Genomic DNA, 13,057 nt, shown 5'->3' with positions numbered 1-13,057 from the left:
AGCGGCTGGTGTAGCTGGGGCTCGTGGCCCTGCGTCGTCTGGCTGAGACGCGGGTCCTGCGCATACTGTGGGGCCGCAGCCGCCGGGCGGTGAGTGCCCGAGGGGCCGGGAGGCGAGCCGGGGACCCCAGGCGGGTGTGGGCATTGTGTCCACAGCCAGCTTCCTCGAAGCCGCGCTCGGGCCATGATCACTTGGTGAAGCTGCGCTGCGACACCGCGGTCGACTTCTACCCGCGCTGTGAGGACCTGTGCGCGCGGCAGGACTCAGTGCCTCTGCCCGTCTTGCGCGCTTCCCTGCGGGAGGGCCTGGTGGACTTAATGCCGACCGCCTCCGCGGGGTGGACTGGGCGCCCCTCCTGAGCACCCTCTGCCCCTGATCTGTATCCAGAGCTTCTTCCAGCCACGGCTGGGCGAGACAGGTTTGTAGTTCCCGCTTCCAGGGGCTGTCGTGTGGGCGCTGCGAAGCGGGGTTTTAGATGGTGCAAGGTGGAGGGTGGGCACTAGAAGCGGTGCCCAGTGCCCGGATGTGCGTGCACTAGATGGGGCGTGCGGCTGAGGACCCCTGCCAGCTCGGTGACCCCGGCCGAGTGCTTTAAGGCTTCTAGGTCTCAGTGTTCTCATCTGTAGCATGGGCTTAACAGGACCCACTCTCCGTGGCGGTTACAAGGACTCACTCTGTTAATGCTTGTAGACTCTGTAATGTAGAACACTTAGCACAGTTTGGAGCATCGTTAATTGTTCCACAGATGTTACCTGGTGTGTTGAATGACTTTGCCTGGTACAGACCAAAAGCGATTAGGAAATTGATATATCCCAGCTTCATTTCCTTTCCATTCAAACAGGGCTCAGGATAAAAAAATCTTTTTTTTTTTTATAAATTCGTTTTTCACTCTGTTAATGCTTGTAGACTCTGTAATGTAGAACACTTAGCACAGTTTGGAGCATCGTTAATTGTTCCACAGATGTTACCTGGTGTGTTGAATGACTTTGCCTGGTACAGACCAAAAGCGATTAGGAAATTGATATATCCCAGCTTCATTTCCTTTCCATTCAAACAGGGCTCAGGATAAAAAAATCTTTTTTTTTTTTATAAATTCGTTTTATTTATTTATTTAGCTGCGTTGGGTCTTCGTTTCTGTGCGAGGGCTTTCTCTGGTTGCGGCGAGCAGGGGCCACTCTTCATCGCGGTGCGCGGGCCTCTCACTGTCACAGCCTCTCCTGTTGTGGAGCACAGGCTCCAGACACGCAGGCTCAGTAGTTGTGGCTCACGGGCCTAGTTGCTCCATGGCATGTGGGATCTTCCCAGACCAGGGCTCGAACCCGTGCCCCCTGCATTGGCAGGCAGATTATCAACCACTGCGCCACCAGGGAAGCCCCAAAACTTTTTTTCAATAGTCATATCATATAGTGGAAAGAGCACCGGTGTGAAGGCAGCTTAAGGTTTGAATTCCAGGGCTTATGCTCTTTGTGGCCTCCGCAGGTTACTTTTGAACTGCAATCCCCACACTTGTAAAATGACATTAAAAACCACTCTTTCTGAGGGTTCTTATAATTAATTAAGCACCTTATGTGTGTAAAGTATCCTGGCACTTGAATGAGTTGTCAGAACCAAGGGCTGCTGGAGACGATGCTTCTGCCCTAGGTAATCTCCCCTTCTACTGGGCAGCAGGTAAACACAAGCACAGTGGTCAGTGCTCTGGAAGAAGTGAGTTGTGGTGCTGCAGAGCACAGAATCTTTTTGTTTTTTAATTTAATTTTTATCTTATATTGGAGTATAGTTGATTTACAATATTGTGTTTGTTTTAGGTGTACAGCAAAGTTATTCAGTTATACATATATCCATCCATTCTTTTTCAGATTCTTTTCCTGTGCAGCTTATTATAGGATATGGAGTAGAGTTTCCTGTGCTATGCAGTAGGTCCTTGTTGATGATGTATTTTATATATAGTCATGTGTATATGTTAATCCCAAACTCCTAATTTATCCCTCCCCACCTCCTTTCCCCTTTGCAGAGCACAGAATCTTAAAAGGGAAAGTTCAGGGTAGGCTTCTTGGAGGAGGTGCCATCCTTTCTAAGGATAGTAGAAGCTCCTGGGGTGGCAGGAGGGAGCAGTGTGTCAAAGGTTGAGAAATATAAGAAAATATGGCAAAACTAATGTACAGGACTGGAACTCAGGGTTTGGGAAAGAAATGAGAGTTGATACTGGAAACCTAGTGGGGACAAACAGAAAGGGGCCTTGTTTGTCCTGTCAGAAGTTTGAATGTTTATCCTGAAGGCTGTGGGAAACCCTAATAAACAATAAGATGGACTTCTGGTTTAGAACCTCACTCGGACCTCCATGTGGAAGGCAGTTGATTGGGTGCAGGGTGAATTGTAATCTAAAAGTCCCACTTAAGTTATAAAAGGTTGGACTGCCTTTTAGAGATCCGAGAGAGAATGGGTGGGGCCTGGTGACCAGCTAGAAGAGGAAAGGCAGCAAGCCTGGGTGACAGTTTACAGCTGCATCTTTTTGTGAGATACAGAGCAGAGTAGGAAGGGATTGGGGGTGGGGAGAGGATCTTACTTGATCTTCAGTGCTGTAGAGGGGCCTGGTAGATGGGTCTGGGCCCAAGATTCAGATCTGGGCTTTTTGGGAGGACAGGTGTTTGAAGGCATGGGAGATACTTAGGTTACCCACAAGACGATACAAAGAATCATAGGTCTGAGAGTTTTTTAAGTGAGTATATATATAAATTTTATTTATTTATTTATGGCTGTGTTGGGTGTTCGTTTCTGTGCGAGGGCTTTCTCTAGTTGTGTCAGTTGGGGGCCACTCTTCATCGTGGTGCATGGGCCTCTCTTAAGTGAATATATTTGAGGATGATTATAAGCTGAGCGAAAGTAGCCAGCAGAGGAAGGGTGTGAAGATTTAGGATAGGAAATGATTGTTCATTTGTTTTCAAAAAGCTGAATACTTATCGTGTACCTGGCCTTTTTCTAGGATCTGGGGTTCATACCATCTGTTATCTATTCTGCAAGGACACTTCAACTCATCCCCTTGGTGAAGAGAAGTCAGATTATTCTTTGCATCCCCTTCAAGTGTAGGAACTATTCTGTACCTCTGAAGGGACTTTACTTAAGCAGAGTAATAAGTTAGGAATCAAAAGACATTACAGCTGGAAGTTACCTGAAAGGCCACGGTACTTAATTTTGCCTAATAGTTTACATTGAATGTAAGAAAAGTTTATTGCAGAGCCCATTCTCTTCAGAGTTCCTTCACTGAACTTCCTTTATGTCTTGCATCCAGTGGGGCTAGCTTGTAGATTTTGGCCTTCTCCTGAATTTGCTTCTTCATCCATATTACATTTTGCCCGGACTGTGGCAGAAGCTCCTGAGTGGTTTCACGGCCCCTGGGCTCCGTTCTTCTAAGTTCATCTGCCTACGCAGTTTAAGTGATCTTCTAACGTAAAAACATACGCTTAAAATAATGCTGCTAATGGCTTGCCCACACAGAGTTAGTGCATACTAGCTTCCCAGTGTGTGCTCTGCACAGAGGCGTGTAGTCTGAACTGTGCTCGGCCAAGCCTCATGGGGCTCTTTGGCCCTGAGGAAGGGGAGCTTTTTGGGATCACTCCCTTTATCTAATCGGTTCTTCAGAACCGGGGTGCCTTTTTCTAATCAGCGGAGGCACCCTTACTCAGCCAGTGGTAGCCTCAGGCCTCATCACCTGTGGGATACAAGCCATGCTCTCTCCCAGGCTTGCTTCGGCCAGCATCTCTATTTTCCTTTGTGTCTCTTCTCACACTTGGACCCCTGGCCTTTAGTCATCCCCACCTGCAGTATTTAATGTGCCCAGCAGGTGTCAGGCTTGAGTGTCTTTGCACAGATTATCCCTGTGCAGTTAATGCACATTGTACTCCAACTCTGCATACTCTCATCTTTCTAGATTGTACTTCAGGGTTATCATGAAGCCGTCACTTAGATATAACTTTTTGCCTCCATAGGAACCTCTGTGCATAAAAGTTATGGTTCTTTATCTCATGTGATTGAAATTTTGAGTTTATACATCTCCCTCTGTAATGAAGGCTTTAAGGGCAGGAGTCGTTTTTAATCCTTAGCACAGAATAGATGCTTTGTTTTTTATTTAGATGCTTTTTTTTTTTTTTTTTTTTTGAGGTATGCGGGCCTTTCACTGCTGTGGCCTCTCTCGCCACAGAGCACAGGCTCCGGATGCACAGGCTCAGCGGCCATGGCTCACGGGCCCAGCCGCTCCGCAGCATGTGGGATCCTCCCAAACTGGGGCACGATCCTGTGGCCCCTGCGTCGGCAGGTGGACTCTCAACCACTGCGCCACCAGGTTAAGCCCTAGATGCTTTTTAATGATGATAAAATATATGGTTTAAATCACTCGTTTTACAATAATTTTGGTTTAGGTTGTGATAGGAATAAAGTTTACAGAAGTCGTGTTCCTGCGATTAGAAATAAAGATGTGACCTTCTAGTTGTGTAAAGCTCTTAAATGCTGTGTAAGCGCGTCGTGTGTGCTAAGGAACCTGGAGCTAAGTGGGCTAGTTGTGTGAGAGAGAGACTTAACTATGTTAACAAAAGTAAGCCTTCATTGTGTCCTGCCAACCTTTGATAGTTGCTTTTGGGGCTAACTAAACCAATAAAATTTTAAACTTGTTCTCCCCATTAAATGGGTTGAATAAATCGGCCACTTTGGTGCACCTGTGTCTTGCGAGTTGTCCACTTGGAGATGGAGGTTTAGAAAGTGAGTTTCAGTCTTGTTTAAGTCTCTTCCCATCAGACTGGTCTCGTGATTTCCTACACACCATGTTACTTCCTGTCTACCTTTTCTTGGTGGTGTTCTTGGTGTTGTTCATGCCTGGATTGTCTCCTGTGCCTGCTCAAACCTTGGTCCATTCTCATTTGTACAATGGAAGTTTGTCATGCTGGATACTGTCAGAACTAATTTTACTTAAGTTTGTGTTCAGCCACAAACCACACATTTTGTATATTTTCTGTTTTTTTGTGTGTTTTTCTGTATTTTAATATTTCTCTTCAAGAAATATTATGGGAAGGGAAATAGCAAGATGTAAAGAGCAAAAAAGTCATGATGATCTTTAAATTGTTAGAATATGTATCTGCAATCATAATTATAATAAACTGTGGTATGTGTTAAAATAGGAAATATATGTCATGTCCCGTAAGAGCAGCAAACTCAGTGGTGTTAGTGGGGGGGTGTCATGGAGTAATCACAAAGCAGGTGACTGTTAGTTGGGGTCCTGAAACATTAGTGTGTGTTTCCTGTGTCCAGTAGTGGTCTGGAGGGGTCAGGAAGCCTGCCTTTCAATTTGAGGGAACAGAGGGTTTGAGGTCCTCTCTCTTCTATTGCTCTAGTATACTGCATAGCAGCTAATACTGGGTTTATAGTTGACATGTAAATCGCTGATTGATCATCAAGATTGGCATGTATCATTGGAAATGAAAATAGGAAGAGTCTTAAGATTTTTAGGTTTTTCTTTTTTTTCCTATGTCTCAGAAGGTATGTAGTATTTTACTGAGTGGTTGGGAATAAAGTTTGCAGTATTCAGTGTATTCAGTTTTAGTATCTAAATAGAATTAAACTGCTGCAGTTAACTGGAATAACACTTTGTTACTGACAAGTTTAGAATGCATCTGTTCCTCAATTACCTGTTTGGGAAGATTGTAGTTAATTATTTTAGGAATGTGGCTAGAAACATCCAATTGGCTCAAGAAAAGCAAATAAGTCAAGATTGACAAATGTATAGGCTCTTCATCGAATTGTGTGTGTGTGTGTGTGTGTTTTTTTTTTTTCTGTTATTTGTCAAGGTGTAAAGCACTCTATCATTCTTAAGACAGTAAACTTCACGGGGTGTAATCTGACATGGCAGGGAGTAGATCACATGGCCAAGATCTTAAAGGTGATTTTTTTATGTTTGAACTTTTCTGAAAACATATGTGATTGAAGCACATTAATATATTGGTACAAACGGCAGTTAATTTTTGTCTTTTGATACCTGTGAGCGCAGCTTTCATGTTTTTTGAAAGAATATGACCAGTTTTCAGTTTGGGATTCTACCATTTAGTAAAGATAGTCCACTTAATTTTAGAAATAAGAGATTTAATATATAATACATAATATTTTAATGTAGTTTTAGTTACTGAAAACATTGATTGTGATACTGTGAAAAAACTATGCCATTATAGTCTTCAAGACTTAAATTAATCAAGTGTTTATTAGCTGCTGTAGTTTATAAACTAATAAAAATCACTACCTCAGCAATTTGTAAATACAGTTTTTAAAATAATGCCTTACCAACTTTACAGTGGTTATAATGACTGTATTTAGGCCTAAAGTTATTTAATAATTTGACATTAAGCCTTTTTAATAGTTTCATGGTGCAGATCATGGATAGGTAAACTATGGCTGGTGGACCAGATCTAGCCCGTCGCCTGGTAAAGAAAGTTTTTTTGGAACATAGCCGCACCCATTGTTTAGAAAGTTTTTTTGGAACATAGTCACACCCATTGTTTACATGGTAGCTATGGCTACTTTCACCCTACACCAGTGGGATTGAGTAGTTGCAACAGAAGCTGTATAGCCCACAAAGCTGGAAATGTTTAAATTTAGATTTTAAAAATTGAAAAATTCTTTGAGCCCCTGCAGTTGAAAACAGTCAAGAACTTGGGTGCCGAAGCCAAATGGCCTCTTTCTCCCATTTCATAGCTAGTGACCGTGGGCAAATCACTTAATCTCTGTGCCTCATTATGAGGTTTAAATGAACTAATTTGTATAAATAGTGCTTGGCATGTAATAAGCACTGTGTAAGTGTTTGCTGTTATTTCTGCTTGCAGCTTTTATAAGTTATTGTTAATAGAAAAATGACACTAATGATTTTCGTTTTAGAGTGTCAAAGGCACTTTGAGTCTTTTATTTTTTCAAGAATGTAATAAGACTTTTTTCATTTAAAGTCAGTGTTCCCTATTACCATAATTTATTTTATGAATATAAAGAATTGAATGTCTTTAAGACAGTAATTGTGGTTAAATGTCAAACCATTATTTTCCCAAGGCACATCAAACTGGCTGTGCATAGTCCAGGCCTCTGAAGTTTATGTTCATACCCTAGGTAGCATGTGAGATCTATTTTGTAATACAGTTTTTAAAATAATGCCTTGGACTTCCCTGGCAGTCCAACAGTTAAGACTCTGTGCTCCCAATGTAGGGGGCCCGGGTTTGATCCCTGCTCAAGGAACTAGATCCCACATGCATGCCGTAACTAAGAGCCCGCATGCCACAACTAAAAGATCCAGCATGCCGCAAGTAAAGATCCGGCACAGCCAAATAAATATTTTTAAAAAATAATAAAATAATGCCTTAGATTTAGGAAAAGAAAATATTAGAACCTATTTGCCTTTGTATCATTTTTAAAATATCTGTGTGGTTTATAATGTTCATACATTATATGTATAGAACTTCATGTACATAATTTGTTAATAAATAAGATGCATATTAAAAAGTTTTCTTATGGGTTGCCCAGTCAGGTGTTTGGAGACCAGTGGAGGACAGAATGATGACATTTAGAGCCTCATCAATGATAGAATTTGGAACCAATTCCCTGACTTAGAAGATCAGGAAAATAATTCATAGACTGTAATTGAGTTGTCCAACTTTACATAACTGTTCAGAAACAGGTCACCCAGTGGCTGGAATCTAATCACTGACGGACTAGAATCTGGGTCGCTGGACTCATAAAGCAGAGCTGACTGTTTAATTTCTCAGGTTGATTCCCCTGCCATATATGCTTGATATGTGTGTGTGTAAATCTCTGACATAACAAGCTATACTCAGTAGGCACACACTGTTTCTTTATTCAAGCATCTTAATTTCATCCCATTAAATCTTTGAAGTATCAGACTATCAGAAGGCATGAAGAAACCTGGGCTGAGAGGCTTCGTTCCAGGAGACCTGATCTTGACTGTATGGCTGGTTTGAGGCGCATCACTCTACACTGCAACATGCTCATTGCTGACCTGGGTGCAAGCGCTTTTGCAGAATCTCTTAGTGAGGATTTGTGGCTTGGAGGTAAATTCTAAAATTGAAAATATTGAATTTTTAATATGATTCATGCTTAGCTTTTGGCATGATACTGTTGTGATAGGAATTTTTTTTAAAGCCTCATTTTTCTGATAGGTTTTATTTTGCTTGTAAACTTTCTCTATGAGTTGCATATATTCTTTGTAGAAAATGTAGAGTTACAAGAGAACAATTACCTATAATCTCAATACCCAGACATAATCAGTGTTCATTTTGGTGTATATACTTTCAGTCTTTTTTTTCTATGAATATATTTTGTACACTTAGAGATAACAAAAATAAAATTGTAGTATACTTGCTATTTCATATTCCTGCTTTTTTCATTTAATGATGTATCATGTAGTATAGCATCATATTGATGTCCCATAGTTTAATCAATTCTTTGCCATTAGATTTAGACTTTTTGTTTTTCCCTGTCAGAAACATTGTGAATACGTTGTATATACATCTCTGTGTCCATCGGGATTACTTCTGTAGAATAAGGAACTAGAAGTGGAATGACCTGAGTGTGACATATTTTTAAGACTTTTGATACACATGGCCAAATTACCATCCAGAAATGTGATGCCAATTTGCAGTCCACCCCAAGAGTGGATGTGAAGCCTGCCTCTCACAAACACTGGCTTATACCACTTGTAAAAAAATGTAAAATTACAAAAATGAGTACCTCTCCATTTTCTATGCAAGTAGGATTACTCCAAATTTTATAACATTTTTCAGTTAATTTAGTATGAGCATTTTAGTAAGTCAGTAAATTTGCATCTCCTGCATCATTTTTTGTGATTGTTCAGTATTCCATTATATGAATATGCCACAGTGCACATAGCTTATCCATTCTTGTATATAAGCTTTGTCCAGTTTTTCAGTTGCAAATTGTACTCTGATATATATCCTTACCTATATGTCTGACTGTTTCTTTTGGTTAAATTCTTAGAAAGAGATTTGTTGGATCAAAAGGGTATAGACATTTTGAAGACTTTTCTTACAGAATCTTGGTTTAATCTGACAGGAGAATAACCACATCATGTTTTATTTTGTATTCCATTTTTTTTAGTGGTGAGGTTTACTGGCTGTTTGTATTCATTTGGCTAGTTGGTTAATTACACCGTGTGTCCCTTCTTCTGTAGTGAGAGTTTGTAAGGGTTGTATCATATCCTGTCAGATCCATATGTCTGACTTGCTATTTCTGTGTGTCATGGGGGTGTTGAAAGACTCCGGTTACTTTAATGTGATGGTCCACACAACACTTAAAAAAAAGACTCATGATAGTTTCCTTTCATGTAATATTTTTTAATACCTGTGCTTTGGTTATGATCCCTTTTGTTTAAATGAGTAGGTTGTTCAGCCCCAGAACTACTAGAATTCATGATCAGTTTTTCTGGGTTTTCTCTGACTTTTTATGGAGAGAGTTCTTGACCATCATACTTTCATGATAGGTTTTTAGTATGTATTTTCTATTCACACATTGTTCGAATTTGTTATTAGTATGTATTCTCTATTCACACATTGTTTAAATTTGTTATTATTTGTATCCTCTTAGACTTGTCTTTTTTGCTTTAAAACTAACAGTTATTACATTTCTTCTATTTTGTTTTCCCCTTTGAACTAGTTTCAAGTGTGATTTGGAGCTGAAGATAATGATCAAAAGAATGCAGTGCATTTCTGAGCTCCACCAGGTTTTGCTTGTGAGGTTTACATGCCACTGCCACCCTTGCTAATTATGAACTGAGATTCATTTTGTGATGCTTTTTGCTTGCAGGTTATATACAGTTATTCTTCAGTTCTGTAATTGTAAAATATGTTGGATGATTTATTGGTACTAAAGCCAGGGTTATCATTGCACATCCAAGAAGAGGTTTTTAAATTGGATTATGCATTATGTGTGTGCGTATACATTTCTTTTGTATTTCCATACCCAAAATTACAAACCTGCCATGACTTGTCTTCTGCAGGACTCTTCCACACGTGAGAAAGTGAGAGTTGTCTATATGTTAAATATGTAGAGTTAGCAAGTGACCTTTTGTCTTTCATCAAAAGCACTTGACCTGCAGCAGTGTGGCCTCAACAGTGAAGGATCAAAGGCTTTACTAAAGGCCCTTGAAACCAACAGAACTCTGCTGTTTCTGGATGTAAGAAAAAATCCACTTGTTGGTATGTGGTCACTTTTTTTTAATTGATTAACACATAGCAAAACAAAAAGAATTTGTTCACATATTGACAGTTTTTAAAACTTAATGTGTTTAACTTTCCTCATCGTATACAGTTAACCCTTGAACAACGTGGGGTTAGAGGTGCTGACCCCTACGCAGTTGAAAATCTGGGTATAAGTTTATAGTCAGTGGTTCCGCATCTGTGGATTCAACCAACCTTGGATCGTGTAGGACGATAGTACATATTTATTGAAAAATATCCGTGTGGCAGTGCACCTGCGAGGTTTAAACCCGTGTTGTTCAAGAGTCAACTGTATTTTTCTAGTGTTGCACTTCCCTTATATTTTTAGCAGGTAATTTACTAATTAGAGTGAATTATACTTGTAAATTGTTCTTATCTCTACTCTGAATAGAGGTGAACCTAGATACTAAACCTGCTTCCACCAAGAGAATTATTTCTTTCTTGTGCAACCTCTGAATTCTTGCAAGGAGTACTTTATTCATTTGTCAGTTTCACAAGTAATTATTTTAATACCTGTTGTGTTCCAGATACGGGTTTAGGCACTAGGGATAAAGCAGTGAACCAGACAGACAAAAGTCTTGCCCTCGTGGAGCTTACATTCTAGTGAAGGAGTTCAGATAGAAATGAGTAAACAGATAAGTCATATAATTTTAGATAGTAGGAAGTGCAAAAATATCATAATGTAGGGAGAGTGAGTGGGGGCAGGTAGGACTCCATTGGACAGGTTTGTTAGGGGACAGCTTCACTGGAGAAGTGGCATTTGAATGGAGACCTGAATGAAGAGAGGAGCAAGCCATGGAAGAACTGGAGTAAGCACATTCCAGGACAAGGAGGCAATGCATATGCAGGCGTGTAGGTGGGTGGAGTATTTAAGGAAAAGCAAGGAGGCCAACATGGCCAGAGGACTGAGTGAAGAAGATGTGGTATGACATGAGGTCAAGGAGCTAGCCAGGGGTCTGCTCTTGTAAAGTCTTGAAGGCCAGAGTAAAGATGTGGATTATTCTATATGAGTAGAATGTTTTGAAGTGGAAAAAGTCATGATCCAAATAGTATCTGAATAAGATGACCTGGTATAGAGAATAGACTTGGGGGGATAAAGAAGACAAACAGGGAGACCAGTTAGGAGACTATCACAGGGGTCCAAATAAGAGATGTTTATGGCCTAGGTTAGGTTGGAATTTTGCAACAAGTGAAAGTGGTTGAATTCAGGTTGTGTTTTGAAGGTGTAGCTAACAAGACCTGCCGATAGATTAGATGTGGGGTATCAAGGAAATAGTAACAAGGAGACAAGTCGTTGATGATTATGTGTGCAACTGGGTGATATCACTTAGAAGAAGGGAGCTGATGGAAGGAGCAGCTTTTGAGGGAATATCAGGACTTCGGTTTGTTATCTTCGATGCCCTTTAGGTATCTAAGTGTCTGGACAGTGCTCAGACTGTACTTTCTATCCAAAGGTATCTAAAGCCACTTTAGATGCAAAATGTTTCAAGTTGACCTTTGCTGCTGCCAAAATAGGAGCTACTGGGGGCAGTCTGCAAGATGGCATCTTAGGTTTTTGAGGAAGAAATTAGAATACACAAGGGGGGAAATAAGTGTATAATTCCATAATGTAGATTTCATATTTAATTTTATGAGAAAAGCAATAAATAGTTGGCTTTTGGTTTTAAATGGCAGTAGCCACTCATTGGGAAATAATTACTCTAATTTCAATTTATTTTACTTTAAATCATTCTGTGATGAAAACAGTTATCAAAAAAGGTCTCCAGAATGGAAGGAGTGCCAAGTCAGAGGTATATAACATGTTTTAATTCTCTCGGAAGAATTTCTCTTTAATGGCTTGTTTTTCTTTCCTTCTTAAAAGAAAATTATCAAGGTACTTTCTGCCATCTTCAAACTAAGTTTTTATTCAAATGAAATGGCTTTTCTGTTTTTGAAAATGTTGTGTGATGCTTTAGCTTCCCAGAAATGCAGATTGAAGACCTTTTATTAACTTAAAATATCTTAATTTCCAATGAAGATCAAACCCTCCTAAATTACCTGTAACTTAAATGGCATATTTATCATTTCTGTCTCAGTACCAGTGGATAACTTCTCCATCGTGAAGGAACCGTGCAAAGCTGCTAGACAGAAAAAGAGAACTCTAATTTTGGGAAGTGGTCGAAAAGAAAAAGCTACTATTAGAATTGGTAACTCTTTCTTTTTTTTAATGCTACTAGAACTTGTACCCCTTATATATCCGGTGTGCTAAAATTAAAACACCCTTAATGGTTATTCCTTAACAGTTAATTATTTCCTTAACGGTTAGCTGTTAATATTATTTGTGGTGCTTATGGAACGCACCTAGGATGTTCCTGACACATAGTGTTTAATATGTATTAGCTATTAATTTTAATATGGTTAATCTCGTGAAGTGACAAAATCCATATCCAGATATGAGGTCACCTTTTCTCCCTTTCTTGTGGGGTCCAGGCCTTAGGAAAGAGAGGGAAGCATGTGATGTGTCTAGTGACAACCCCAAAATCAAGTAGGCAGAGCCCTTGGCGCTTTACAGATATGAATATATTCTTTTGTCATCACAACCCTGTGAACAAACAGTGTTTTACAGCAGTGCAGACAGGTTAGGGTCAGGTGCAGGGGGGAAGTGGGATCAGGCAGAAGAACATGGGTAGAGTCGGGGCGGGGGCCGGTTCCAGAGTCTTTTAGTAAGGAAAAAGCCCGCAGTGTGCGCAGGACCCGCGTCTCAGCCAGACGACGCAGGGCCACGAGCCCCAGCTACACCAGCCGCT

The 13,057-nt window shown here is 40.4% G+C and overlaps 1 pseudogene; it reads left to right on the top strand.

Annotated features, from left to right (window-relative positions):
* The first annotated feature begins 79 nt into the window (after positions 1-79).
* Positions 80-12,510, top strand: LOC103080828 (centrosomal protein of 78 kDa-like; annotated as a pseudogene).
* The last annotated feature ends 547 nt before the right edge of the window (positions 12,511-13,057 follow it).

This window comes from Lipotes vexillifer, unplaced genomic scaffold (genome assembly GCF_000442215.2).
Source record: "Lipotes vexillifer unplaced genomic scaffold, Lipotes_vexillifer_v1.1 scaffold2862, whole genome shotgun sequence".
NCBI classification, from domain to species: domain Eukaryota; kingdom Metazoa; phylum Chordata; class Mammalia; order Artiodactyla; family Lipotidae; genus Lipotes; species Lipotes vexillifer.
The sequence above is the reverse complement of the archived record's forward strand: the minus strand, read 5'-3'. Positions and strand labels throughout refer to the sequence as shown.